Here is a 26,585-nt window from a genome sequence, read left to right as displayed (position 1 = left end):
CTGTCACCTCTCCCTGGGTAGGCATTAGCTTGGGCTCTACAGAAAAACCCTTAACCACCTCATCTGCTTGACACCAGCCTTGGCTGTCGTCTCAAGACCTTATGGGACACAAACTGGAGTCCTTGAACTGAGCATGCCCATATCCCCAGATTTCAGCAACATCGAAGCATAGACTTAAATTTCCTTCCCTGATGTGCACCAGGCACCATCTAAAGCCCACAAATGAGCTTTGCTTCAAATACTTTAAGTAAAGAGGCAAGCTCGAGTCAAACAATGTGACCTCGTGCCAAGAAGATTGAACCAGAATTACCAGGAGGTCCCTAGGTATGGTAGAAGGAAGTGCTGAGTAAAACTATTTGTCTTTAGCCTGACTCTTCCCTGGACATTAGGTTTCTGTTCAAGACTGCAGACCTAATGCCTTCTTACAAGAACTGAGGAGAAAGCTCAGTCCCTCCTTTCAGAGCACAGCCAAAGATGACATAGTTTTTCACTCTGTACCAATCCTAGGCTTTCTTATATATACGCAGGAGACTAAAGTTCAAATCCTCTCACTGGCTCAGGGGATGTAAAGACGTATTGTCTACCTAGCAAATGAATGCTTTAATCACCAAATTGATCCTCCTGATGTAAAAACCCACAAATATAAACTGGACTCAGCTGAACTACTCATCCATATTCTCACTCCCTCGACCAGGGATTGCTTAATGTATTTGGGAATAGTTTCAACCCAAACTGCTTTTTTTCCGATTTCAACTGGACTTACTTAGAACAATTTTTGACGTCAAGTTTCTTATGTTTTACTACCAGTAAAGCTCCTTTTGCAGCTCACTTTGTTCTTTTCCAGCTCTAGAACTTGCATCAAGCAAGACTATGATAGATTATTTTAAGCATATAACTATATACAGAAACAGAATGGGTAATAGCAGTGCAAAGTTTGACTGGACACTGTTAAATAGAGCCTGCAAATATTTCTTTGTCCTGCACCTACTGTTAAATTTTTGGCCCAGAAAGCTCTCACGAGACTCCAGGATACAGTTTGGGGGCTACTGCAAGCCAGGGACCATTCCCAAAAGACAGCATGCATGCAGCCTGCCGGCCTTAGCGCTGGCTGAGTTTCATGGTGTGGATGCAGGTCACTCCATACTGGTTGTCTTCAAGAGTGGTAGAATAGTCATCCCCAAGCACATTTATTTTATTGCTATGTAGAAAGCCTGTGTAAGACCAGCCCATCATCTCTTGATAAGGGCCATGCAACATTGAATCTCTGATCTCTGTGTTAGACTGAGTCTCTAACACACTTCTGGTGTCCTAATAATAATAGTAACTCTTTATACAGCCAGGTCGTAGTTCAGGATAACCTCTCATACAGGATAACCTATCGTAAAGAATATATTGCTTTTTACATAGATAAAAGTAACTCTAAAATAAGAATTCTTTGATAAGTTCCTTATTGCAACAAGAATCTTACAAAACACAGAGTAAAAGGAGTTTGCAATGTAAATACAGAGACAGAAGAAGCATTATCATCCTTTAAAAAATAAATGAGGAGCAAGGGTACAGAGAGATTAAGTGATTTGCTCAAGGTCACAGAGAAAACCTGCAGCACCAATAGGATTCAGTGTAAAATGTCTGAATTCCTGTCTAGTGCCTTAACTACATGATAAACTTTTGCCTTTTTTGTAGTGTACTTTTTCTTAACATTGAAAAATAAACATAAAAATGACATATAAGTGAGGAATTCTAGACATTCAGCAAGGCAGAACACCCACAGCTGAAGCTTAAATTATTAAGAAAAATGCACAGATACTGTATGTCTATGTTGTATATGCTACTGCTAATTACTCTTTTAAATAAGTTATTTAATTAAAAAACAGAAAAGAGAAGGACATGATGATGATGATAGCAAATGTTCATATGTTTCCAGCTTTAAATCCTTCAGTGCTGCTCTTTCTAAATAAAAGTATCGCTTCAGCATTACAACATTTCGTCCTGAACGTCGTCTCTCAGAAGACATACATATATAGCCCTCTGTACATGAAATTGAAGTTCTGTCTGCATGTTATCCCTTATACAGGCCCTTGCAACCCAGTTAAGTCCTACCTGCAGGCCTCACTAAGGCTATGGAGGTCATCAGGCCGTAATGACATCAAATTAAAGACAAGCTGTTTACCAAAATAGATTCCACAAGGTCTCATGACTGCAATATTCATATTTGCAATAAGATTCAATGCGAAAAAACCAAACAAACCTGATCAACCAACCAACCAACCAACCAACAAAACCCCAAACCAGTTCCCTTTGCTCTGTGTCTTTATGTACCCGAGTACAGAAAACTTTTCCACAGAATGACAAGTCCTAAACACCCACTAGAAATGCAAACATAACTTTATTTATTTGCTTGCTTCATTTTTGCTATCACTTTAGGCATCTAATTTAAAATCCATGGAAGGAGTTTTATTCCAGAGAGGCTGTGACCTCTATAATACTATTCTCAGATGTTAGGTTTTTTCATGAAAATAAACGTAGAGAAATAATATCTCAGCTTAAGTAATGGCTTGCAATGGATGTACTGAGGTCGCTCTATGTGACAGAAGAGAGGACTGAAGAAACACTTCTATTTAAGCCACGGAGTTAATACAACCAGAATGTGATTAAAGTGAAGGTCCCTAAGGCAGAAATGTTGCTGGAGACTAACATGGCAACACCTAAATGAAATGGAAAGAAGAAATGAAAAGGAAGAAATGAAAATTCTCGGACACGTTATAAGCTGCACAAAGTTTTCTATAAGGAACGCATACTTTTAAACTTGACAAGAAGCCGGAAGGCAAGATAAAATGTAATCCAAAGTGACAAGATTTTAGCACTTATTTGAGGCAAATAAGGGTGTTTTTTTAAAAAAATGTTGCTCTCTGTTAGGGACGACAGCTGAACTGGCACACAAACTACTGACCGGCAGAGGGAAGCTTGCGAAAGCTGCAGGCAGAACTAAAACGGTCGCTGGATGCTGAATGTGGAACCTCCTACCAAAAGAGATGACAGTATACTGTTGTACATCTCCAGCGAGCTTACGTCAGAAGTATCTATCTTTAACAATCTAGTTAAATACACATATGAAGAAAATCCTTTCCTGGATATCGATGCATAAAGAACAACACAAACAATTCACAATGTGGAATGCGTAATTTCCAGAAATGAAAGCGTGTGCAACATGGCGTAGAGAAAAAAGTGTAATGTGCGTTGTGACTTCAGATGCACAGCTGATCTAATTCATTAGATTGACATGGTAAAGTTAAATAAAGAAGCTTCATTTAGCACTAGGAAGTAGCTTTATCAGTTTATAGGTGTGAATGCTTCAACCAACCCCATTTCCCATATTCCCATCCCTGTTGGTGAGAGGACTGGGGTTATTGAGCGAATTGCCAAGAGAAGACAGTATAACATAACATAACATATAATGATATACAAATTAAAAACATATATAACATAACATATAATGATGATACAAATTAAAAACCAGAAGGACTGTTCCTGACAAGATGAAGTGATCATAGATAAAGGAAGATATTGCATGTGGTGGCCAAATAATGTGAATTTTTGGTAAACTCTTGTAAAAGTTAGCTTTAGTTTCAAGTTAGGTCAAAGTAAAATAAGTAGAATAAAACAGAAAAAAACCATATCAATAATGACAGTATTACTGATAAAAGTGTGAATTTGGTAACACTGCAAATGGTGCAGAAGCACTGAAAACAGAAGCTGTTGCTATGATCACCTATTCCAACTAAACAGACAATGAGATAAGAAGGTTGCCAGGAACTTGTTTGAAAATGAGCAGAGGGAAATTTTTGGACACATGGAACAGAGATGAGAAGATGCTACTGGTAAATTAATAGCATGTGGTTGATTACGGCGAGAAGCGTAAGAAAGGAAGGCAACATAAAATCCTTTGGTAAACAGACTGAAGAGACCCAGTCTTGATGGAGTGCTGTGATTAATCAAAGTGAAGTACAAACCACAGGCAAATGTGCACAAAGGAGGCTGGAAAAAATAAAAAATAGGAGGTGTTTTTTTTAGTTGGATTTATCAATTGGTTGGCATAGATTTTTTTGATTTTGCACACCAGCAGGGGTCAGCTGTTGACCAACAAATATTTTTCTTCACACTGTGAAAAGATCTTTGAGTTTATGTGGGATTTAAATACAATGACTGAGAAAACAAGTCAGGGAACTGATCACTTGGCATGTTTCCATTTCTCTTGATTTTGCATTATGTTTCTTGAACATTAACTACAGCTTCTTGCATTTGTCACTGTGAGCAAAATTCATACAAATCACGCACTTAGATTTTTTTCTAGGGTGGAAAACCCCACGGCGTTTGGGAAAGGAAGGTATTTATCTCTCAAATTGTGTGCATCAGCTCATCAGCTCATGATCTTCTTCATGGTCTGTCTGGAATAGCTGGTCGTGCTCCTGCTCTTTCTTTAGCCTCCTCCAGGTCCTCCCCTTCCCCTTGTGCTATCTCACCACCGATGAAGGTTTAGGCTAGTGGCAAGGAAAAGATACAATCCCACTGTACTTTTTCCCCAGTACCATTCGCTTCAGTGCTTTAATTACAACAGCGCTACTGCACCATGTGGGCTGTATTAAAGAGCTAGAATAATCATGATAAAGCAGAACATGATTCTTCATTAGGAAGAGGATTTTTCATTCCTAATAGTGCTGAATAGCATAAGAGCAGACAAAACTCTTCCCCTTTTAGACACAGTGAAATGAAATGGATAATGGGAACTGAAAGCTTTGAAAATATCATTTTTCTGAAGGAACTGCAAAGTGCTGAGCCCACAGAAATGGAATTTGGATTTAATTTTTTCGTTTAATTTTCCATAATGGTTCATATTTTCAATATAAAAAAGAATTTTAATTCAAATATGTAATTACAGTGTTTCAATTTTTTTCTTGCTAGCTTAAGAACGAAATGAGATGAAATAAGATTAATGCACACTTGCTCAGTTCAGGATGTGAAGGAAGAAAAGAAGGAAATACTTTCACAACATGGAACAAGTTCACAGATTCAGGTAAATGTCTCTGTGTACAAAACATGTCCTTTCCTCCTCGTGACTCATATTGACTGAAAGAGTGGAGAATAAAATGTCAGCAAAGCTGACAGAAAACAGTAAATGATGCAGATAAACTCCGGCATAAAGATTCCCTATAATTTTATGCCACAGCCGTGAGAATAACTTAAAAATGCCTTTTTTTGTCTGCTATTGTAGAGTTTTGACATTTAGGACTGCCTTTAAGCTGCCCTTGAAGACAGTCATTTGTGTAAAGAAGTGGTAAGAAGCTTTCTTCAGAAAGGCTGCTTTACTCTGGGAGACAGTCCATAAAATCAGCATCTGTATGTGGATACTAGATAAGAAAATACATGTTCCTTTCACAAAAGTTAGCACACTGTCAGTGCTGAAAGAACATTTGTGATTCATAATCCCAAACCCATCAGGGGTGGCTTGGGTGGTACACCCAGATATCTGGGTTCTCTCAAGCCTATAGAGAGTGGTAATGGCTATTTATTTAGTCCACTGCCCACAGGACATTTAAGTCCAGACGTCCTCAGGACTCATCTATCCATAGTTTTACTATCTCTAGATATCACTGTGCCAAGTGACAACAGTACAGAAGGCCATAACCAGCTCTTTATCACATTCCTTTCTCAGCCTGACCCTGGGAGGTTTTTTTGCATTTTACTGAAAGACATTGAGCAAGATGGTGTTGGGAAGAGAGAAACAACTCCAAAGCTCGCTGTTGCCTTTGCTGTGCCCTGTGCCAAACAGATCTGCTGCCAGATTGTCAGAGTAGTTAGGAATCTCAGACGCTTTGATGCCCTTGAGGTCTCAGACACATCTGCTTAGGAAAACTGCCTTATTGCATCTGAGCCGGCGAGGCAGGCGGCCGCGTTCTGCTGAATGATGACGAGGTTGCCATGATCCACGATTAGCTACAATGCTCCAGGAACACTTCCAAGCGCATAGATCTTAATAGGACTTCATTAGTCCAAAATACAGATGCCTGTCTCCTTGCCAGCATCCCGAGTAAATTACCCTGCACTGCTCTTCATAGAGCACGAGATTAATCTGATAGGGTTGGCCTTTTTCTTTGAATTAATGGTGTTTCCCCAGCTACTTCCCTCCTTTTCTTCTGAAATGATCACCTTACTTGTCTGCTCCATTTCTCAGGAACGGTGGAGCTGACGACGACATTAAGACAGAAAACCTGTGGACCTGCAATTCTGAGTGCAGAAAGTTTATAATAGCTACTAATTTCACAGTCTTCAAAAGAGAACACCAGCCTCCTTTCTTCCAGCTGGCATTACAACAGCTGCAACCAAAAATCGCAATCAAAAAGGAAAAAGGAGGTTGAGGAGCAAAATGCAGTGAAATGGAAGAGGTGAGGAATGACTGCAAACATGAAAAAAGAAATCGTAAAGGGAGGCCAATATCAGTGTCACAGTAGGAGTAAGCAGTTTGTTTTTCAGTTCTGGGAAAGACTTAAAGAAGAAGATAATGAATCCCCAGAGAGAAAGGTAAACAGGTAGATATCTAGAGCTTTTTTCTTCTGTCCGTCATTCAGGCTACATAATTTAGAGTCATGAACAGTTTACTGCATTGAGTGGGATATGAAGAAGGCAGAAAGGTATTACTTAATACGTTTCAGCATTAAATAAAATCGCATCTTTTCACATACTTGAAGTTTAAAAAGTTCTCTTCTACTACTTCAAGTCATGCTTGCAGACTATTGCTCCTTTTTTTTCCCCTGGAAAAAGTTGTGCTTTCGCAAATAATTTCATACCTGAAACAAGACAAATGAAAGACTGGTTGAAAGTTCTTTAATTAACTAAAACCTGACAGACAATTTAAGTTAATTCCCTTCTTAGCTATTATGGTGGCAAAATCTAGATACCCTTCTGCAGGCCATACAGCTCTGTTTTCTCTGACTTTCCTTTAAAAAAGCAGCAAAACTGACTTAAATGCAAAACATTATTAGGACTGAAAAGCATTCATGGTAAAACTAACAGCAAAAACTTAACCAAGCTGCAAATATATTTTGCTGGTACACTGCATTTACAGTAAAAAATGCTTGAGTAGATTTTCCTCATGGCTCTTAACTCCCCAGTGAGAAAAAATTCCAACGTAGGAGGTAAGACACCCATCCAGCTCTCTGTGCATATATGGGCATGTTATAAAAAAATAACTTGTGTGAGTCTGAACATTTTTTTGCAGCCTAATCTTAGTCCTTGCTCCTGAGGCCAGATACGCTGCCTTAGCTACGCGGCTGCCAGCTCCCATGCTACGTGTGCTGCAGTAATACCTACCGCCTGCACAGCTGTGTCTTGCTCTGGCTGCTAAACTGGAGTACACAGCAGTGATAAAGGTAATTTTCCCTACTATTGATGCGAATGACCAGGTGCAGTGAGATGATATTGCAAAATACTGCAAGATGACTAAATACGATAACGTCTTCTTGTGATCCTGTGCTCCTTCAGCTTCTGTGACTCTGTGACCTGTTTCTTATGCAGCTTCAGCTTCTTCTGAGTGTCTTGTAGAGCAGGCAGTTTGCTCTTTCCCACCTGCATATCTTTAGGTAGATCACTTGCTCATCTCTTTTCTCTTGTACAAACTCATATTCTGGACTTCCCCATTACTGATGAATAGACATCACACTGTCTAATATGGAGCACCTACATTCGTTCTGGATTGGTAGCATCTCTTGTCTTTTCCTCAGTACCTTAATCTGAGGCATATTCAGCTCAGACCTCTGTCCAAAACCTCATACGCAGGCTAAATTTCATAGCCCCTTTCTGCAGAAATGTCCTACGCATATAGTCTATTACATAGCTATATATCTAAAATTTTCCCATGGTTTCCCTTCACCATTTTATCTTAACTACTGCAGTGGTCTTTCCTCAGGCCTTGACCTTTGTAACTGTGCTCCGTTCACATCCATTCTGAACAGCGCTGCAAAGAGCAATCTTCTAGCCCATCTCTCTGACCACACCACATCTGTCTAGACACCCTTTTATTGTCTTCCGACTTTTTCTATCATGCCTTTCTGTATATTTCCATGTCTGAGGGAACAAGGAGAAGGGGAGTTCAAAACCTTGACCCCAAAGACCACTCAGTTATTTTTCAGAATGCAAAGTCCAGGTGCTTCCCATGTAAGTCCTGACCACAACACTTCTCTAAGTAGTGCTATCTATTTTAAGGTGGAAATCTAAGTGAAAATATCAATGCCAGTTTAAGCAGGGACTTGTTACTATGCCTCTATGAGAGAGAGATCTATTAACAGTTTTGTCTGAAAATAAGAGTGCTGTGATGTTCTCCTGCGCATGTGTTTTAAAGGCCAATAACACACTGTTATACTGGCCCGAGTGACAGTTCACAGCCCCAATCTGGGTGGAAAAAACAGGGGAAACAAGGAGAGACAGCTCACATCTGCAGCAGCCAGGTGTCACAGAGCTGCACGGTGACAGAGACTTCCCCATAAATGAGCTCTCTGCTCGCTAAGCAGTGCTGCTTCCCTTGCACAGCCCATTCATCTTCTTCCCATTGGGCAGTGTGAGCTGTAGAAGTAACTGCTGTCTTGAGGCTGCATTCCATCACTTACATGTAGATGCCCTGGCCAATATGCCTGCTCCATGGTTTTAACTTAAAAAAAAAACCAAACCACATAAAAAGTCAACAAAAACCTCTTTGCACATGCTTTACTGGTGGGTCTCTGAGGCAAGAAAGATGCCATCAGAGAGAGGTATGTGCTTCTGATCCTCACTGGCAGTCACACCTGAAAAATTCCAGAAGGGATGTTCCTCTGCTGGCATGAGGTGCCTTCTCTCTCTGTCTTTTTAGAGCAACTTTTTAGAGAATACTTTTCAGTGTACTATTCACGGTCCTTATGCTGATTTCACGCTAATGCAGGTTGATTAACTTGGTGGACTTTAACTTGAGCTCCATGGAGTGGAGAGGATCTAATCCTTTCTCTACGCGTGCTTATGACTTAGTATCACTTACCTAGAGATGTATTTATTTATTCATTTTAACTTTGTCTTTTTTTCCTGACCCATCACAATGACAGTCACCACACGGACTGTCCATATTTTTGTGTATAGACACATTTTGTCTGCATGGTAAAATATGCTAGAAATGATGCCGCTAGACGAGGCTATTACTTGTCTGCCACTTAGTTAGTGGTGGATCAGTGAAAGAAGAGAGAGAAGCATTGGTCTAGCTAGATGTGAAGCTCATGTAATTTATCCAGGAACTTGGAGTAACCTCTGGCCTATGCAGTTCACATTTGTAATAGCCATTAGTCAAGGTATCTGTCTGGTTTGGCTTTGCTCCTGACTCTCATCTACAGAACCTACATCCTAATACCTTTTGGGACCATGGTCTGGCTGCAGCCTCAACACTGTCTGTTTTGTACAAGTACAGAAAACTGTAAAATAATCTGCACAGTTCAAAATAGATTGGTTGGGTGAGAATTAATCCCAGAATGTGTCGATGTTTTCTTTAATTGGCTTTGAAATATGCAAAAACACCTCCCCATGTTCTAAAGGACCTAATATTTAAAGCTGCTGCCATATAAGTATACAATAAAGTTAAATTACTTCTGTTTGTCTATGAAAATTTAGGTCCTAAAGAGTCCTGCTTACAAATTGTGTAGCAGAGTGAGTGACACTTTATAAATGCCTCAATAGATGGAAGAGTTGATCTAATAATGAAATAAAGAATACCCACAAATAATTTATTTGTCATTTGATGGGGGAAAAGAAGACTGAATAATTTATTTGGTCAATATTATTCAATCATCAATAGAACTGGTGGAATAATTTATAAATTTACTTATGAATAATTTATTCATCACTTGATGGTAGGAGGGAATTAATGAAGTAAACAATATTCGAGCAACACTCAACAGGCTCTCACGGACAGGCAGGGAGGAACTGAGGGAATGGATGCCTTTCGTCAGCCTCATGACAGCCTGTGCATGAGCACAGTGGGCAGCCAAAGGGCAGCCGCCCTGCAGCCGCTTCCGTACCTTGCTAATAGTAGTCACCTTCTTTCCCATCTACCCACCCAGGATGACAGCTCTGCAAAGGTGCCCTGAGAGCTCTGAGTGATCTCATTGTGTCTCTGATGACACAATGTGTGGAGATTCCTCCTCCGGTGTTTTCCACCGGCTTCTGCTGTGATCGCTCAAGCCGGGCACCGCTCGCTCTGACATGTGGCAGGAGAGGCTGCAGGTGCCATCGCAGCCTTTCAGCAGCTTGAAACCTGTCACGCAGCTGAGAAGCGTGCTGTGCTCTGCTTGTGTAGCCCAGGTTGGAAGCAGAGGGTTTCCCTCAGAAAGCCACTCTCCCCTGTTTCTAATAACAAAAATTAAAACTCCAAGGCATCTTAGTGAAAAAAATAAAAAAATCTTAATAGCTTAAAATATTTCATGTTGCCTCCTTAAAGGGCAAATCATCAAGCTACTCAGATCCACACTAGATGACAAAAGTCTGGTTGTGCAACTGAATTGTGCCGTGCCTGAAATCAAGCAACAAGTTGATGATGTGCAAGGAGTTAAAAATAACCCTATTGCCCACCATGACTTTTCAAAATGTGAGTTCATAGGCTTGTTACTGCAACCATCAAAATCATTTCAAGGCATATCTTATCTGAAGGCAATTTTTAGATTTGTTTAATTTATTAATATCTTTCCAATGTGGCGGTGTGAGGGGGAAGTTTCTTGCTAAGTAATGCATTCAGAAATACCCCACTGCCGTCGGATAGCATCCATTGGTTTGGTCTGAGTTTGCATTACTGCCATTGAATGAATCCACAACAAATCCAGTCTGAATGTTAACCAAGAGCTGCAACAGAATACTGTTAATAAAAATCATCCCTAAAATGGCTTTTGTTGTGTTATAATCTCCCATTGTAATAGCTGTCATAAAAATACAAATACAAAGCAGGCATGAGGATGTGAGCAGAAGGGGTTTTTTTTCTGTTTGCGATGTGCTAAATTTAATGGTGGCTATATGTGCAGTTTGGGATGAAAACAGATGCCCTTTATGAATAGACTAAGTGGAGGAATCAGCTGGCTTATGTTCTCCTCTCAACTGCTACCAGGATTTTTCCACTCTCTGTTCCTTTGTTAACTATAAATTGTAAGCACTGAAAATCAAAAAATGAGGGAAAGTTTATGAATTATACACGGTCACAGAGTTTATTAGCGGTCTGTGCTCGTCCTCTTGGGAGTCACTGGAAAAGAGCTTTGAGCAATTCCCAAATTTTCAAATGGGTTCTCCATTTCTTTATCTCATTCAGCTTTTGATATGGTGCATAAATTATTTATTAGGGCTACCATTATTTCGTTAGCTTGCGTTGTCCTCTGGCACCATGTCTGCAGAATGATATTCATTTTGCATTTGCAATTACGAAACTTAAAAGAAATCAGTTAATTCTTCCTTTATTCAGCTCCCTCGTTTTGCAGAATGATGTGTGAAGGACTGAGATGTGAACAGAATTTCATTTTGACCTTGAACCCTAATTACTCTTTTCATCCTCCCATTTCACCAGAAAATGTAACTCAAGTTTATGTAAGAAATATTTCTATTTTCCTTTCTCTCTCTCTTTTTTTTTTTTTTTTTTTTAAGGTGGGAAGATGGGATAGGAAATAAATTTTTCCACATCATAAATTCACCATTAAAGCTTAGTGAATTATGTGCTATGCTGGTTAAGTTCAGAGAAGGATCATCTTTTATATGCTTTACGTCTGTCTCCTTGAAGTTAATTTTTGAGGCAGTTCATCTCATAGCTTCCCAATTGCAATAGCACCTCAATGGAACAGCTTGACTACTTCACCTTACAGAGTGTAAAGAGACACTAGTCTTTTTCCATACCACAACGTACAATATGTTCTTAAACAAATGTTTATTATGATTGACTTCCTCCTGTTTTACTCCCATAACGTTCTTACGTCCCTTCCTGACATCCCTCACCCTGGTCTGCTGCTGCAATTACCGGGTAGCTGGCTACCAGGCAGATTTCCATTTAAAAATACATCTAGGTAGCTTTACACCTAAAACAATGTGCTAATGGGCTGGAGCCAGATCATAGCTTAGCCTGGAGGAAAACTTTATCCTCACTGTTTGGTACAAGAGCAGACTCAATTACACCAGTCCAAAATAATTTCCCCTTGTGTCCATGTGGCGCATCTGTTTCCTGCCCCTTCCCAGGGTTCCTCGGCTGAAGCCCTCTTGCAAAAGAGAAGGAAGAAGGAGAAGCTCTAGTGGGAGAGGGTTTGTGGCCCTTTCTGTCCAGCTGTGGTTCACCTTATGCAAAGAAGACCCTGTGATATCTGCTTAAATATCGACGTCTGTGAGGCGATAACCATACTGAACAGCCAGCAGTGAGAGATTGTCGTTTAAGACTCGTTTAGATGTGGTGTTGGGGGATATGGTGTAGGGGAGAACTTTGTAGAGTGGGGTTGATGGTTGGACTCGATGATCCCAAGGGTCTTTTCCAACCTAAATGATTCTGTGATTCTATGATTCTATGATTGTGACGGAGCTGCCTGTGCTGCAGAGCAGTGGTACGTCCCCACCTGAGGCCCCTGTCAGGACAGAGGATGGATGGCAGCACCACGCTCCTTCCCCTGTGCTGACAACCACTCAAGCGAACGATGTGCCTCCTGGCATCTCTGCAATAGGCCCCATTTTCTGCAAATGCAAGATCACAGCCCAGAATAAGGAAACAATATGACAGTATTACCTACAATTATTTTTCTAGTACCAGCTATGGATTAATTCACTGATTTCCTTCAAGTAGCACTCTGTCCTATCTGCAGGGTCACTTTAATCCTTCGGTCTTTGAAGATGCTTCTCTTATGACGCCATGAACAATCTTGCTGCTAACTAACCACCTTATTTTTCTCTAGAAATATTTGGGGTTTTGTGGGCATTAATATACTAAAGTTCTGCATCACTTCCTTCAGCAGTTCTCATTCTTGAGAATGGCAGGCGCTTTTACTCTTCTGAGAGCGTTATATGCATTGTGTTTGATTAAATGTAATGCATTTAGCAGTTCTGTGGGACCGATCACAAATAAGAATCCAAGTAGGTGGGATGATGTCAGTGGTCACATTGTTATTATCAACAGAATCAGACTTCTGGAGAGTGGGGCATGAGAAAAGGCACCTCTTACCTCCAAGTTGATGGTCCTCATGCTGCCTATTTAATAGCTTACTAACAGACTATGTGGTTGTAGAAATGTCTTTATGTTGTACCAGGTGAGCTAAGGAAGTTGATAACTTCTGTTTTGTAAAACACAGATAGTAGGTACAAAGGTACCATGTAACTGAAATTTCATATATGCAGAGAACTTTGATTTCCATTGCAATATATGCTTCTGCCCTTCCCCTTTCTACTAGTAGGTGTATTTTTTTTTTTGTCTCTGAAAGATGGTGGTTCAGCGCCCTTGCCAGCTAAAGCTACCCACACAAAAAATGCCACGCTACCCTCAGCAATAGTAGGTTTCTCAAACTACCATTTCAGAGGAACCATTCCTGTGGTTCTGCTGGGACTCCAGGAGCAAAGTTTCTATGGAAGTACCTGTATCCCAGGCAAACAGCGTTTCCCCGCTGTGAGGTGACTGCTCCCAGCTGCTCTCTGCTTCTCACCAGTTGCCTGTTGGTAGGAAGCCTCTCCCAGGGAGAAGCTGTCGGGCTTCTGCCCACAATTCCAGGCCACCAGGGGCAAGACATGTAGCTGTTCCCCCCACCCTACTGCCAAGTTCAGCCTAGTAAGACCCAGAGAGAGGCATTTCTCTGCACCTGGACAACTTGAGATCCCTAGGGGCTCTCTGTACCATTTACATATACAGGTCGTGGATCTCTGCGTGGATCCTTAGGCTACTACTACATAACAACTGGCACTAAGCATCATTCTTCTTAGCTGCCCCCCAGAGGTGCCAATCCACATCGCAATCCACAGTGCCCAGCTTCAGGCTTTTTTTCACACTGCTGTGTGAAGAACGGGGCTGATTAAAAAGAAACCAACGCTCCACGTACATTCACACTCCTTGTCCTAAAACGAGCCGTAGAACTGTGAACGTGTTTGTACCCTTTGATGCACCAGGCAAAAGAAAGGAAGAAAAATAAATAAATCTCTTTTATCTTCTAGAATACTAACAGCTTCTTTCCATCTATGAAAATAACAAATACTTGCTTTGAAATTAAGTCTGTCATCTGAATATTAATGGAAAGCACTTCTGCAGACTAGTATTTAGTCTGCAGTGTAAAGCTAAAAAAAAGAAAATTAAACCATCCACTCAATCGTTTTCTGTCAGCGAGAGACTGCTCTGCGCTGCTCTGTGCTGTGCATCCCGCTCCTTCCCAGGCTACCGAAGGGGCCAGCCCCCGTACATGAAGCTTCCCTTGTTATTGCAGCCTCTTTTGAAGATATAAGCACTACACAACAAGAACAGCTGCTAGGCTTATCCCTTGAACAAACAGAAGGCAATGCAATTGAGTTTGCTTTTGTCCAAGGATGGTCTGGCCTAATGCTTTAGATAAAAACGTGGATCAGATTGTTTGACACCGGTTTAATACCTGGAATTCTACAGGCGGCTCTTAGCCGCTGCCCTACTGCATTCCTATACATTTCCCTGCAGTGCCCCAGCACCTATCCTAGATGGCTGCAATGCTGTGAGGATGCCGCAGCCCCTCCTGCCTGTCTCTGGCTCTCAGATTGCAGCTTGGAAAAGATAAACTCCTTCCACTGACAACTTCTTCTGTTCAGGGTTACCATTTTTTCCACCAAAGCCTTCCCTTGCCAGCTAACAGAAGTAATGGAGCTGAGACCTCTGCTGCGACCGGGAGTGCTTTGAGCTGTACAGACCATCTGCCTTATAGGAAGGCAGATCTGTTTGAAATTCCCATAGAAGAACAATACAATTATTATTGCTAATTAATAGTAGACAAGGACACAAACCCATTCGAAATCAAATTAAGTTCCAATCAAAAAAGTCAAGTGTGATTTCTCATTGATTGCATTTTAAAATCAATCAGTCAGGTTGTGTATGTTTTTTTTCGCAGGATCCAACAGCTTACTGATACTTGTCTTTCTAGTGAGACTGAGATTGAAGCAGAACTGTGGAGTTTTTCCTTTAATGGAATTGATTTTTTTAAAGGAAGATCTATTTTAATTAGAATTGTACAGCGAGATTTGTCAAGCTCATGGTCCTCTGGAAGTTTATTATGAGGCTGTGTGGAAAGAAAGATGCTCTATGTGTTTACTCACTCCCAAAGGGCCACATGAAGTTAAAATGAACCTCTGTGCCTGCTGGCACATACAGACCCCATGAGCCTCCTAAATTCCTGCTCAGCAAAGGCTGCTTCACACTGAGAAAAGGAAATATCATCGCCTTTCTTCAGAATGGCAGATTAAGTTTTCCCTGGTTCCCCCTTTCTGAGCATCAGACTCCAACACCACATATATGGATGCTAAAGAGCCCAGATGGCTGGTTCAGCTTTAAATTAATAACATCAGTCAGATGGGGCATGATACAGTTGTTAAGTTTGTTCACCCCCACCACTTCTGTGTGTTACACTAATAGTTTAATTTAGTGCTTCTGGCTCTCCCCTGGAGCAAGTTTCAGGAAACTGTTGTTGAATATCAGGTACGTGCATTTGGCCATGAACATTCAGAATTAGAAGGAGGGACAGTCCGCACTGTACCTCATCTCAGACTGTGACACTTAAACTCTTGGGAAGTTGTAATAGTATATTTAGTAATATTGGAGTTAAGTCTTTTGATGCTACAGGAGAGCTATTGCAACAGTCTGCCAAAATAGCACATGACTCTATTTCAAAGAGATGTTAGTAAAGAAAAAACACAATATGGAGCAAACACTCCATGTTATGCAGGATGAACAGGAAGAAATCCCAAATAATAATGATCATGGATCAGTGGAAATCAATACAATAGTACATGCAGAAAATCTGTAGCTCTGGGAGTGAATCCTTGGAAAAACAATGCATCGTTAAACAAGTCATTCATTAGTAAGGAACGACCATCAAAATCACAGAATCACAGAACCACAGAATGGTAGGGGTTGGAAGGGACCTTCGGAGATCATCTAGTGCAACTCTCTTTCTAAAGCAGGTTCACCTAGAGCAGATTGGACAGGATCACGTCCAGGTGGGTTTTTAATATCTCCGGAGATGGAGACTCCACAACCTCTCTGGGCAGCCTGTGCCAGTGCTCTGATGCCCTCAAAGTAAAGAAGTTTTCCCTTGTGTTCAGATGGAATTTTCTGTGTTCTAGTTTGTGCGTGTTGCCCCTTGTCCTGTTGCTGGGCACCACTGAAAAGTCTGGCCCCATCCTCTTGACACCCACCCTTTAGATACTCATAAGCATTGATGAGATCCCCTCTCAGTCTTCTCTTCTCCAGGCTAAACAGACCCAGGTCTCTTAGCCTTTACTCATAAGAGAGATGCTCCATTCCCTTGATCGTCTTTGTAGCCCTCCACTGGACTCTCTCCAGTAGCTCCTTGTCCTTCTTGAACCGGGGAGCCCAGAACTGGACACAGTACTCCAGTTGTGGCCTCACCAGGGCAGAGTGGAGGGGGAGGATGACCTCCCTCGATGTGCTGGCCACGCTCTTTTTAATGCACCCCAGGAGACCATTGGCCTTCTTGGTCACAAGGGCACATTGCTGGGGCATGGTCGACTTCTTGTCCATCAGGACTTCCAGGTCCCTCTCTGCAGAGCTGCTTTCCAGCAGGGCAACCCCTAACCTGTACTGGTGCATGGGGTTATTCTCCCCTAGGTGCAGCACCCTACACTTGCCCTTGTTGAACTTCATTATGTTCCTCTCCGCTCAACTCTCTAGCCTGTCCATTCGCTGAATGGACAGAAGGCACAGCCTTCTGGTGTATCAGCCACTCTTCCCAGTTTTTTATCATCAGCAAACTTGCTGAAGGTACACTCTGTCCCCTCATCCAGGCCATTGATGAATATATTGAACAAGACCAAACACAGTACTGGCTCCACTAGTTACAGGCCTCCAACTACACTCTGCACTCTTGATCACAACCCTCTGAGCTCTGCCATTCAGCCACTTCTCAATCCACCTCACTGTTCACTCATCTAACCCACAATTCTTAAGCTTACCTGTGAGGATATTATAGGAGACAGTGTCAAAAGCCTTGCTAAAGTTGAAGTAGATAACATCCACTGCTCTCCCCTCATCTGCCCAGCCAGTTATGTCATCATAGAAGGCTATCAGATTGGTCAAGCATGATTTCCCCTTGGTGACTCCATGTTAATCACTCCTGATAACCTTCTTTTACTCCACATGCTTAGAGATGATATCCAGGGTGAGCTGTTCCATCACCTTTCCAGAGATGGAGATGAGGCTGATTGGCCTGTAGTTTCCCAGGTCCTCCTTCTTGCCCTTTTTGAAGAGTGGCATGACATTGACTTTCCTCCAGTCCTCAGGCACCTGTCCTGTTCTCCAGGACCTTTCAAAGATGATGGAGAGTAGCTTTGCAATAACATCTGCCAGCTCCCTCAGCACTCCTAGGTGCATCCCATCCATGCCCACAGATTTGTGGGTGTCAAGTTTTCCTAAATGATCTCTAACCTGATCCTCCTCAACCAAGGGAAAGTTTTCATTTATCCAGATTTTTTCTCTTACCTCTGGGATTTCCTGGGAGGATTTGTCTGGGATTCCCAAGGGCTGGCCTTAGCAGTAAAGACTGAAGCAAAGAAGGCATTCAGTAACTCCGCCTTCTCTGTATCCTCTGTCACCAGGGCACCCACCTCATTCAGCAGCAGGCTCACATTTTCCCCACATAATGGGGTTTCAGTGTCAGAGTATAAAAACTTTGGATAAAGACACTCTATATTCTTCACGGTAAAAAGTAAGTCTATATTTCATTGAGACTGAACAATCCACTTTATGTCTCGGGCAGAACCATCATCAAACTCTTTGGCACTTACCTAATGGAAAGAATGACTTAAACTGGTACCTACAATAATAGAGAGGTCTTCCCATCACCTGGGGCCCCGGACAGTTGTTCCTGTTTACAATATATATTATTATTTCTCCCATCATTTCATCACATTCACAAAGGACAGTTAAAGTTGATGTGGAATTAATATATATCTATTCCTTGCTATTTCCTTCTAAATATGAGGAAAGACAGAAACTGTTTTTGGTGTGTGCTGTGTTCTGGAGTTCCTGAACAGATGACATCTCTCTGCTGTGAGTTGGGACAGTACAGTACAGGGGGTTCTGTAACTTCAGCACAGATCTGAGACCCCCGCTCCAGAGCATGCTTTTCCTCTCTGAAAAAGATACCTATCAGTCAATAATTGCTCATCTCAATCCTTGCTTTTAGGAGAGGTGGAAAACTTATTATATTCTTCTTGCCCTGTCCATGTTTTCTTTAACCAAATTATATTTGCCACTGAAAAAGACCTATTGATTAATTTAATAGATCTTTTGTTCTTTCTGCAGATTAATGTCTCACTTTTTATCTTACTTCCTTGTGCAGTCTTCACAACAGTCTATTTAAGCATTCTGAAAGCTTTATAGCATTTTTTAAACTCTTCATTCTTTTGTCCCTTATGTATCAGCCTGGGCAGGGGTGAAATCACACAAGTACTCAGCAACTACCAGCACAAACAGGTCCCTTCCCCCCTAGGGTGGTGTCTGGTGCAAAGATGACAAGCGCCAAAAGGATTTGTCACTCAGAAAGCTGACATCAGGATCACTGGGCTAAAAGCTGACTCCAGTTCCCAACAGGGTAGGGTAGGAATATATATAATTTTTCTCTGTCTTTAGCAGAAAAAATTCTGACACCACTTCTTGATTCTCATCTCTCCTCTGGCTAGAGCCTTGGGAAGTCGGTCTGGGTGTGAAGTTGCAATAAATCCTGAGGACTCCAACAGAGGCAACAAGAAGACAACTACTATACCAGTGTGATAATGTGGTGGGTAAAGTGACGGGGTAGGAGAAGCAAGGCATAATGCTTAATGATACAAGTTCTTCTCGGTCAGTGCCCTAAATGTCAAAAGTCTCACCAGACAGTTTAACAGAGACAGCAATCTGGCTTCAGAGCCACACGGTGGAAAGTCACATTCCCCCAGATATTAGTCTTAAATCACGATCTCACAATGTGCGCTGTTGACACTGTACTGTATATCTAGGCTTTTTTACAAATTTCCCATCTGCATACAGCAATTTTCTTGTTGATGTTTAGACATGATTGACATAATTCAACAATCTGGCTTATTAGTTTGCTATGTAACTATGTAAAACGCTGACAATGATTATCCCAGTTGACTGAGGACATGCTTCCTGTGACACAGTAAAACAAATGTAGCAGAGGAGGCTTTTTCCAAATGATTGCTCCAACCCCCTAATGAGAATGTTAACTTATTTCATCAGGGCTGCACTACACCGAGCGTCTTAATGAATCCTCAAGTCACACAGCTCCGTTTCTTGAGCCTGGGGTACAGTAGCTAGAATTGTATGCCTACGGAGTTTTCTCCCATCTTTAGCTGCATGCTGCATTATAATGAACCCATTTATTATACTGCCTGCAACAAGACATTTCTTTGAAAAAGAAAGTATTTCCGAGATTTGGTTTCAAAATCTACCAAACTCCTCAGAGGAGCGCTTCTTCCTATAAATCAGTGCCTCCTAATGGAAAGAACCTGATGAAAGTATGAGTAATGGTAGGGAAAAAAATAAGAATAAATCAACCTGCTCATTAACCTGCTTGCACAGTAAATTCTCTGTGCTCTGAAGGCCAGGATTTAAGACAGTTCCTCTAAATCAAAGGATTCTCATGAACCCTATTCTCCAGTTCCCTTCTATAAGTTATGTTTGGGTAGTCAATGACCGTTTGTAGGGGATGTTTTTCAGGTGTTCGCAAACATCGGCACTGATTTATTTGGAGAAAATAACACATGGTGTTCCCAGGGGAAAAAATCATTACCTTAGTTTTGGTGCATCTAATTACAATAAGTCTCTATCATACTCACCATCTACCCTAATTACCCAGGGAATTGGCAGTGTTTAACAATGAAGGAAAGAGGGCTCCAGTGTCCAATTAAGGTTTTCTTTGAGGATTAATAAATCATGTCTCATCAGCCCCACTGACCCAGAGGTGTTAATCTTCACCTTATCACTCTAATCTTAAAGCAAAATTCTGCAGATCAAGAGCAGCAGAATGGTTGAGTTAATCGTTCCATTAGGCTGATGAAGTCTTTATACCCATGTCCAATAATACACTATTCCCTCAGTGTCTTTACATACTCTGCTACAGAGCAGAAAACAAACAGTGAAAAGACTGCCACAGCTATTCAGCGCAGCTGACCGCTAGCTTGGACTTGCTCCATACTCAGCTGTTTGGATACAACTGTGCTGCATTCACATACTGGAGCAAGGCACTGAGAAGACTATAAACAGTCAAGAGAGGTTTTAGCACATCTAAATGCAGTTGCAAAAGGAAATAAATCATGTAGTCAATAATGAAAAGAAGACTTAGCCGTTATCTGCCCTGTAAACAATATCCTTGGTTAGAAGGCATAAACAATACTGTTTTATTTAAGGGCAAGGATCCACATATTTCACTGGGAAGAGTTTTTCTCATTGACAAGCCTACAGTAATCATGGAGAGCACGGCAAATTGAGTTAAAAATATGCTCCTAACCACTACAATAAATTAGAAATCACATTTTAACTGTGTTCCCAGCCTATTTGTATTTACTTTTTTTTTTTTTCTTCCCCCTAAGTAATCTGGCAGGTTAAATTATTGTGGCACGAACGTTCACTAGAAGTACTGAGCTCATGTTAAAAATCCATTTCATAACCATTGCTTTTCAAACAGTTCTTCCGCCTGATCTGAGTTAAGCGGGATAGGAAGTGGGAATTGACACCTTTCAGAGCATGGGTCACATACTCGTGTGTCACTGAACAAAGGGAGAGAGAGATATGGGATCAAATCCAGAATAATTCCATGGGGTGGGCAGAGGGAAAAGGGAGGAGAGCTGGATTTCTAAAAGGCTTTTGAATGTATAATCTTTATTTATATTCACACTCTATTTCCTTGCCCATGTCTGCCTCCTTCTCTTCTAAACAAAACACAAACCTCCATTTTCCCTCTCCCCACTCTGTCTCACCCCCAGAGCAATGGGTCTCGGACAGACTCTTCCCCCTTCCAGAGACTAAGGACTCTGCATTGGATTCAAGAGGACAGAGCATGTGTTTGAAGTAAGGCAAATGTTAAAAGAAGCTTAAAGAGTTGGGTTAGAGGAGAGAAAAATGAGTAACATTTTTTCCCCCTTCTCTTTTCTCCAAAATGTGAGTCACATATTATGTTATTTTCTGAAACGCAGACACAGCCTCTTCTTTTACACTCTGAATTCACTCCTGAATGCAACACCTGAACATGCAAAGAAAACATTAAACAACACAATTGTTTATGTAGTTTTTCATAAAGATTTCTCGGAGAAAGTGGAGGTCTTGGACAGCTGCTATTTCATCCATATTATTATTTCCTTTTTTTGCATCTTGAAGATATCTCAAATAGATTCCATTTAAAATAAAAACAGATAAGCTATTATCATGCTACCCTCTGTGTCCTGTGCTGAGAAATGGGACATATTATTATACTGACTACAAAGCATTTCATCTGTAAAAAAGACAAGTGGCTTACACATAGAAGTGTGCATCTTATAAAGGACCCAGACCAGATCATTTAAATGATTAATTTAACCAATACAGTTTTGAGATAAATTGATTTGCCTCTTTTCCCCTACTTATCATCCTCTCTCCCCTTCAACAATTTAGCACTCAACCAAATACTACCAGGCATACAACATTCCCAAGGTCATTCTACTGTCCTCTTTCAAGTACCCCATTAAAACCCTCTTCTAATATAAGACTATGAACAAAATAAAATTAATCCTCCCTTTCCCTCCAGCCTAAGAGGATTCAAACTCACATATCTCACCTCCCAGGAGAATTGCAACCTCTCCATCTATGGACCAGTGTCTTTATGTATGCACATGCATACGCGAATACCCAGAGACAGAGAGATGGACAGAGCACTCAGTACTGCTCCAAAGAAAGCTGTTTTATTTTACATTAAATAATTAAGGAATCCTTGGGCCAGAGAGCAGGACAGAGGATGACCATAGGGCAGCAATCAGGGCACTCAGCTGGGAAAAAGACCCGTTTTCTGCTGTTTGCTTTAAAGACTACTTGCTATTTAAACCAGTGACTGCTCCGAAGGAAAGACGTAACTGAGTCGTCTCCGCCCTGGCTGATGAAGCATGTGAGCCCACACCTTCCAGGTGACTTGTTAGGTGCAGCAGGAGGACTTCCAGGAAAAGAGGTTCTTCCCTGGTTTGCTGCAGCTTGTGCCTGCATTGGGGCAGCTTCTGGTACTGAGTGTCTGCAAGGTCATCTTCTGGCCATATCACTGCCTCGCCGGGCACCCCTAAAAGTCAAAAGGTGTCTCAGAAAGCTCAGGACTCAGCTACAACTGTGTTGCTTTTACGCTGTATTCCTGTTGGACTGGCTTCTCTTCCCGTGGGGTGGAGGACATGCTAGAACCGTGTCAGTACCTCTTTTTTGGCAGGCTTAAAAAGTGATGGCACCCCAGGTAAGAGTCTTAGCACAAACCAAAGATCCCAAGTCCCTAAAGATGAATTCTCAAACAAGGCAATTCTCCACCCATTTGTCTAGCTGTGCCAGATGACAGAAGTGACTTTAGAACATGTCTAAGGCAGGTGTTAAGAGTTACAGGATTAAATATTGCCAAGAGCTAGGTCAACTCATCTGGGTTATCAAGATTCAAGTCCTTGCTCCAGAACAAATAATTAATCACAAGTCTATTCACACTGGATGAATGAATGAATGGATGAAAGAAATATCAAGGAAAAATGTGAAATATCATTTTGTCTGCTTCATCAAATACAGAAAGAAAGCTTTGGCACCTAGCTGTAGGGCAGAGTTTGCAGCCAAGAATATGAAGAGAAAGGAGATGTCTGTCTGGCCAGAGGCAGATGCTTCTTTCCCCTTCATTTTATTCCTGGTTAATTCAGGTAGCTTCCTGTGTACTTCCAAGGGGGAACACCAGCACCAGGGATAGATGAGTCCAGGTGACACCAGTTAAATCCTCCGCATGTCAGTACCTGTCTTCTACACGCCTGAGCATCTAAGTGGCTCTAACCTACAGCCCTTCTCCTGTTTAGTTCTTAAGATGTACAGAAGAAAGAGGGGTTTCCAAATCTGGATGAAATCACTCATATTATCATATTTAGTTGTTGTGCCCAGAAAAGAAAAGTGTGAGACAGCACTGGAAATTGTGGTGTTGACAAAATAAAATCATTTATGCAAAGAACATTATTATGAGACAAGTAAAATGTTTGGAAAGTAGTTAATGTCAGATCGTTCCCATTCATACATTTTTAAAGCAGATTTATAAAATGCATCCAATTCGTAAGTGTTTTGCCTTTCATATTTCTTGTTAATTTCTTTTATTTTAGAATTCCACTGAGTGAATATCTCTGCACATTATGTACAGAAGATAGCAGTGGAATAATTTTATATCTTCTTCTGTCTCCCTCTGCCTGAATTTTAATAATAATAATGTCTGAATTGTTATAACACAAAATTGAAGGCAACCTGCCTGACAAACCGGGCAGAATGCATGAACAACCTCAGTATTGCCTTACTTTCCAGACTTGTGACAAATTACGTCTAGTTTATGCAGCAGTTGTTATTATCCTCATGTTTCTTCTCTTAAAAAAAAAAAAACCAACAAGAAAAGTTACTACACTTATGGTTTTCATTCTGTTTGGCAACAAAAAGTTAAAAATAAATAAATAAATAAATAATCAAAGGATCAAAAACCTGCCTGAGATGATGAAAAATAAAAAGGGAGCCATGTGCACATCTCTCACTCAACTGCTTTCAGTTCATCAGCCCAAATAACCAGGCATCCATTTATAATGCAGTTGCAGCCTTTAATAGAAGGCCAAATTGAATTTGCTGGAGTCTTAAAAATGAACTTTTATTTTAATTAGCTGGAACCTGAACCTCATCGAGATGAAATCGATCGGAGTATTTCCACACACTTAATATGTTTGGGGTTGCACTTTTGATTTGCCACAGCGTTTCCCTAGTTTGGGCACTTTTTGCTGCCAGTAGCTGGAAGACTGCCAGTTTGCTGCTGTGGTACTCAGTCTGGTCGCGTATACAATTTAGAATTTCATTTCTCCATTTATTTATTTTCAGTTTGATTTAGTTCTTTTGTCACCCTAGTAAAACTACAGTTGAGGTGAGTAGATATAGAGTCAGGAGAAATATCTTTCTTTCATGGAGAGAGGCCAGTAGAGATGGATGAATGGAGAGAACGAAACCACCACCATAGATGGAGCAACGTTTCTTCTGTCCAGGAGGCAAAGCTAGGAGCTGTGGAAGTATCCAAAGCCTTACAAAGTGCCAATAACGTAAAAAGCATCTCTCACAAGGCTGCCTCCACACAAAATACAACTCACCCTGATAGGTCTTCGTTCATTCTTAGAAGATCAGAGCTGCATGGGCTGTCTGCCACATCCTGTTGTCTCCTCTAAGGGAAGCGTAGACGATTAGTTGCCAGATTTGATAGCATAGGTTGAAAAGAGCTTATTTTAGCTACAGAGGAGGAGTCTTTGTCAAAGATGTGGAAGACTATTACCTGCTAAGAGGTAGCATGGTAGAAATTTTGGTTAAAAGAGCCCGGTTGCAGTTTGTAATCTAATAGAAAAAGCTATAACCGTTGATTTTGAAAACTGTTTATTGCAGTTTGCATCTGATTCTTCAGGGAAAAAAAATAGGCGACTGCTAGCTGTATTTTCCTAAACTGCTTTGTATATCCCTAGCTGAGGATGGTGTGAACTCAACAAATAATGTATTTGGATTACCCTCCAGGGATCACCTCTTTCTCTTCTGCTAGCCTTCACTCAAAAGAGATTCTTGCAGGTTTTCTTGCTGGGGCCTCCATCTTTCTGAAGGGAAACTCTCGACAGTAGACACTCCAGCTGAGTGCACACCTCTCTAGGGACAACAGGACTCCCTTTCTACCTTTTCCTTGTCCTTGGCTCTTGCTGAGTATAATTTGTACAGTTACACAAATTTGTTGCAAGCAAAGATTTTTTGAAAAATCTGGTTTACTCTGCAAGTATTAGACTGCAAGCTCAGCCCAGCAAATTTATCTTCTCTAATATTTGATTTCTTCTCTTTGCCATTTCTTTTTCTTCACCTAACAATTTTCTCAATAAAAAAAGAAATTCTGTCAACATAGAGGCTCTCAGCATGCTGTCCGTATTACCTCAGTGAAAAGGAAATTTGATGTCTGGACATATGTTGTCTTGTGAAAAAGGGTCTTCACGCACAGACAAGCCTAGCAGTATAGTTAACAGTATTTCCCAAGGGGGGTGGCCTTGCTTTAAAAAAAGAGAAGAAGAAAAAGAAAAAAAATCAATATTGACTCTTGACACATTTTCATTTACATCACTGCATGGCTTTCAGTCTGGGCACAAATCAATAGGCAGCTTTTAACACTGCTCAACTAGTTTGTTCTATGTAAAAGAAGAGAGATTTGCCTCAAGTGGCTTGTTTTTCCCTTTGGGCTCCAGGCAGACTCTCCACCATTAACAGTGTGTGATTCTTCGAAATGAAGTTGAGTTTATTTGACTGCTCTTTCTGCGACTGATCCAAAGAGCTTGAACTGTAATATTAATCACACGACGTTTTCTTCATCACCACTTACAGTCAATTGACTTTGTACTTAGTGAAAGCGTCTCAAGCAGCCAACAAAATGTACCAGAGGGCAAGAAGTCAATAGGAGGAAGAAAGATTTAGTTTCAAGACACACGGTACACAGCCTGTGGAGCTGTGGCCACACACACACCGGGCACTTTATCACACTGCAGGTGCACTGCTATTACATGTTTTCATTTTCATGATGGAGGCATCCACATCACCTGAGTTATTCCTGATGAATGTGTCTCCTCAGTCAACTACAGCTTTTCCCTCAATCTCAGATTTACCTGAGAGATGTAGGGATCAGGTAGCTTCTCCAAATTGCACGGGGTTTACCAACTATTTAGTTTCAATTCAACTCTCTACAGATTTCAGTAGCAAACTGACCCATGAAGCAGGCGCCTTCTGTTTCAGATATACTGATGACTGTTACTCAAATGCCAGGCATATGTCATATTAATAATACTACCCATATGTTTAACATGCCAATTTGACTAAGATACCAGTAATACCATTTTAATAGCCACTTGCATACAGTGAGCCTTCTAAAACCACATCTTTGTCACATATTGATTTTTCAATATAGAAGAGCAGGAGCACAGATGCCCAGAGCTACAACATTGTCAGTTTTGTTTCCTAGAGTCTCAGTACCTCACCGCAGAGAATTTTTAGCTCACGAATTCTCCACAGAAGTTTTCACACTAAAGAAGTGCATGCAACA

The 26,585-nt window shown here is 41.1% G+C and overlaps 1 protein-coding gene across 10 annotated transcripts in view; it reads right to left on the bottom strand.

The window, feature by feature from the left end:
• The window catches only part of HS3ST5 (heparan sulfate-glucosamine 3-sulfotransferase 5), a 196,982-nt gene that overhangs the window by 7,671 nt on the left and 162,726 nt on the right, over nucleotides 1-26,585 (bottom strand). For 3 of the 10 annotated variants that reach the window (XM_063329755.1, XM_063329752.1, XM_063329757.1), the window contains 2 exons: nucleotides 25,431-25,545; nucleotides 24,619-24,800 (listed from right to left, as the gene is read on the bottom strand). The exons of 5 other annotated variants lie outside the window; for them this stretch is intronic. The gene's annotated coding sequence lies outside the window, so the exon portion shown is untranslated. Of the gene's footprint in view, nucleotides 1-6,737; nucleotides 6,843-24,618; nucleotides 24,801-25,430; nucleotides 25,546-26,585 lie in introns of all 10 variants that reach the window. 2 more of the 10 variants (XM_063329754.1, XM_063329759.1) reach the window with 2 other exon arrangements.

The sequence above is a fragment of the Chroicocephalus ridibundus genome, chromosome 3, assembly GCF_963924245.1.
Source record: "Chroicocephalus ridibundus chromosome 3, bChrRid1.1, whole genome shotgun sequence".
Lineage (NCBI taxonomy): Eukaryota > Metazoa > Chordata > Aves > Charadriiformes > Laridae > Chroicocephalus > Chroicocephalus ridibundus.
This window is presented reverse-complemented; position numbering and strand designations above follow the sequence as displayed.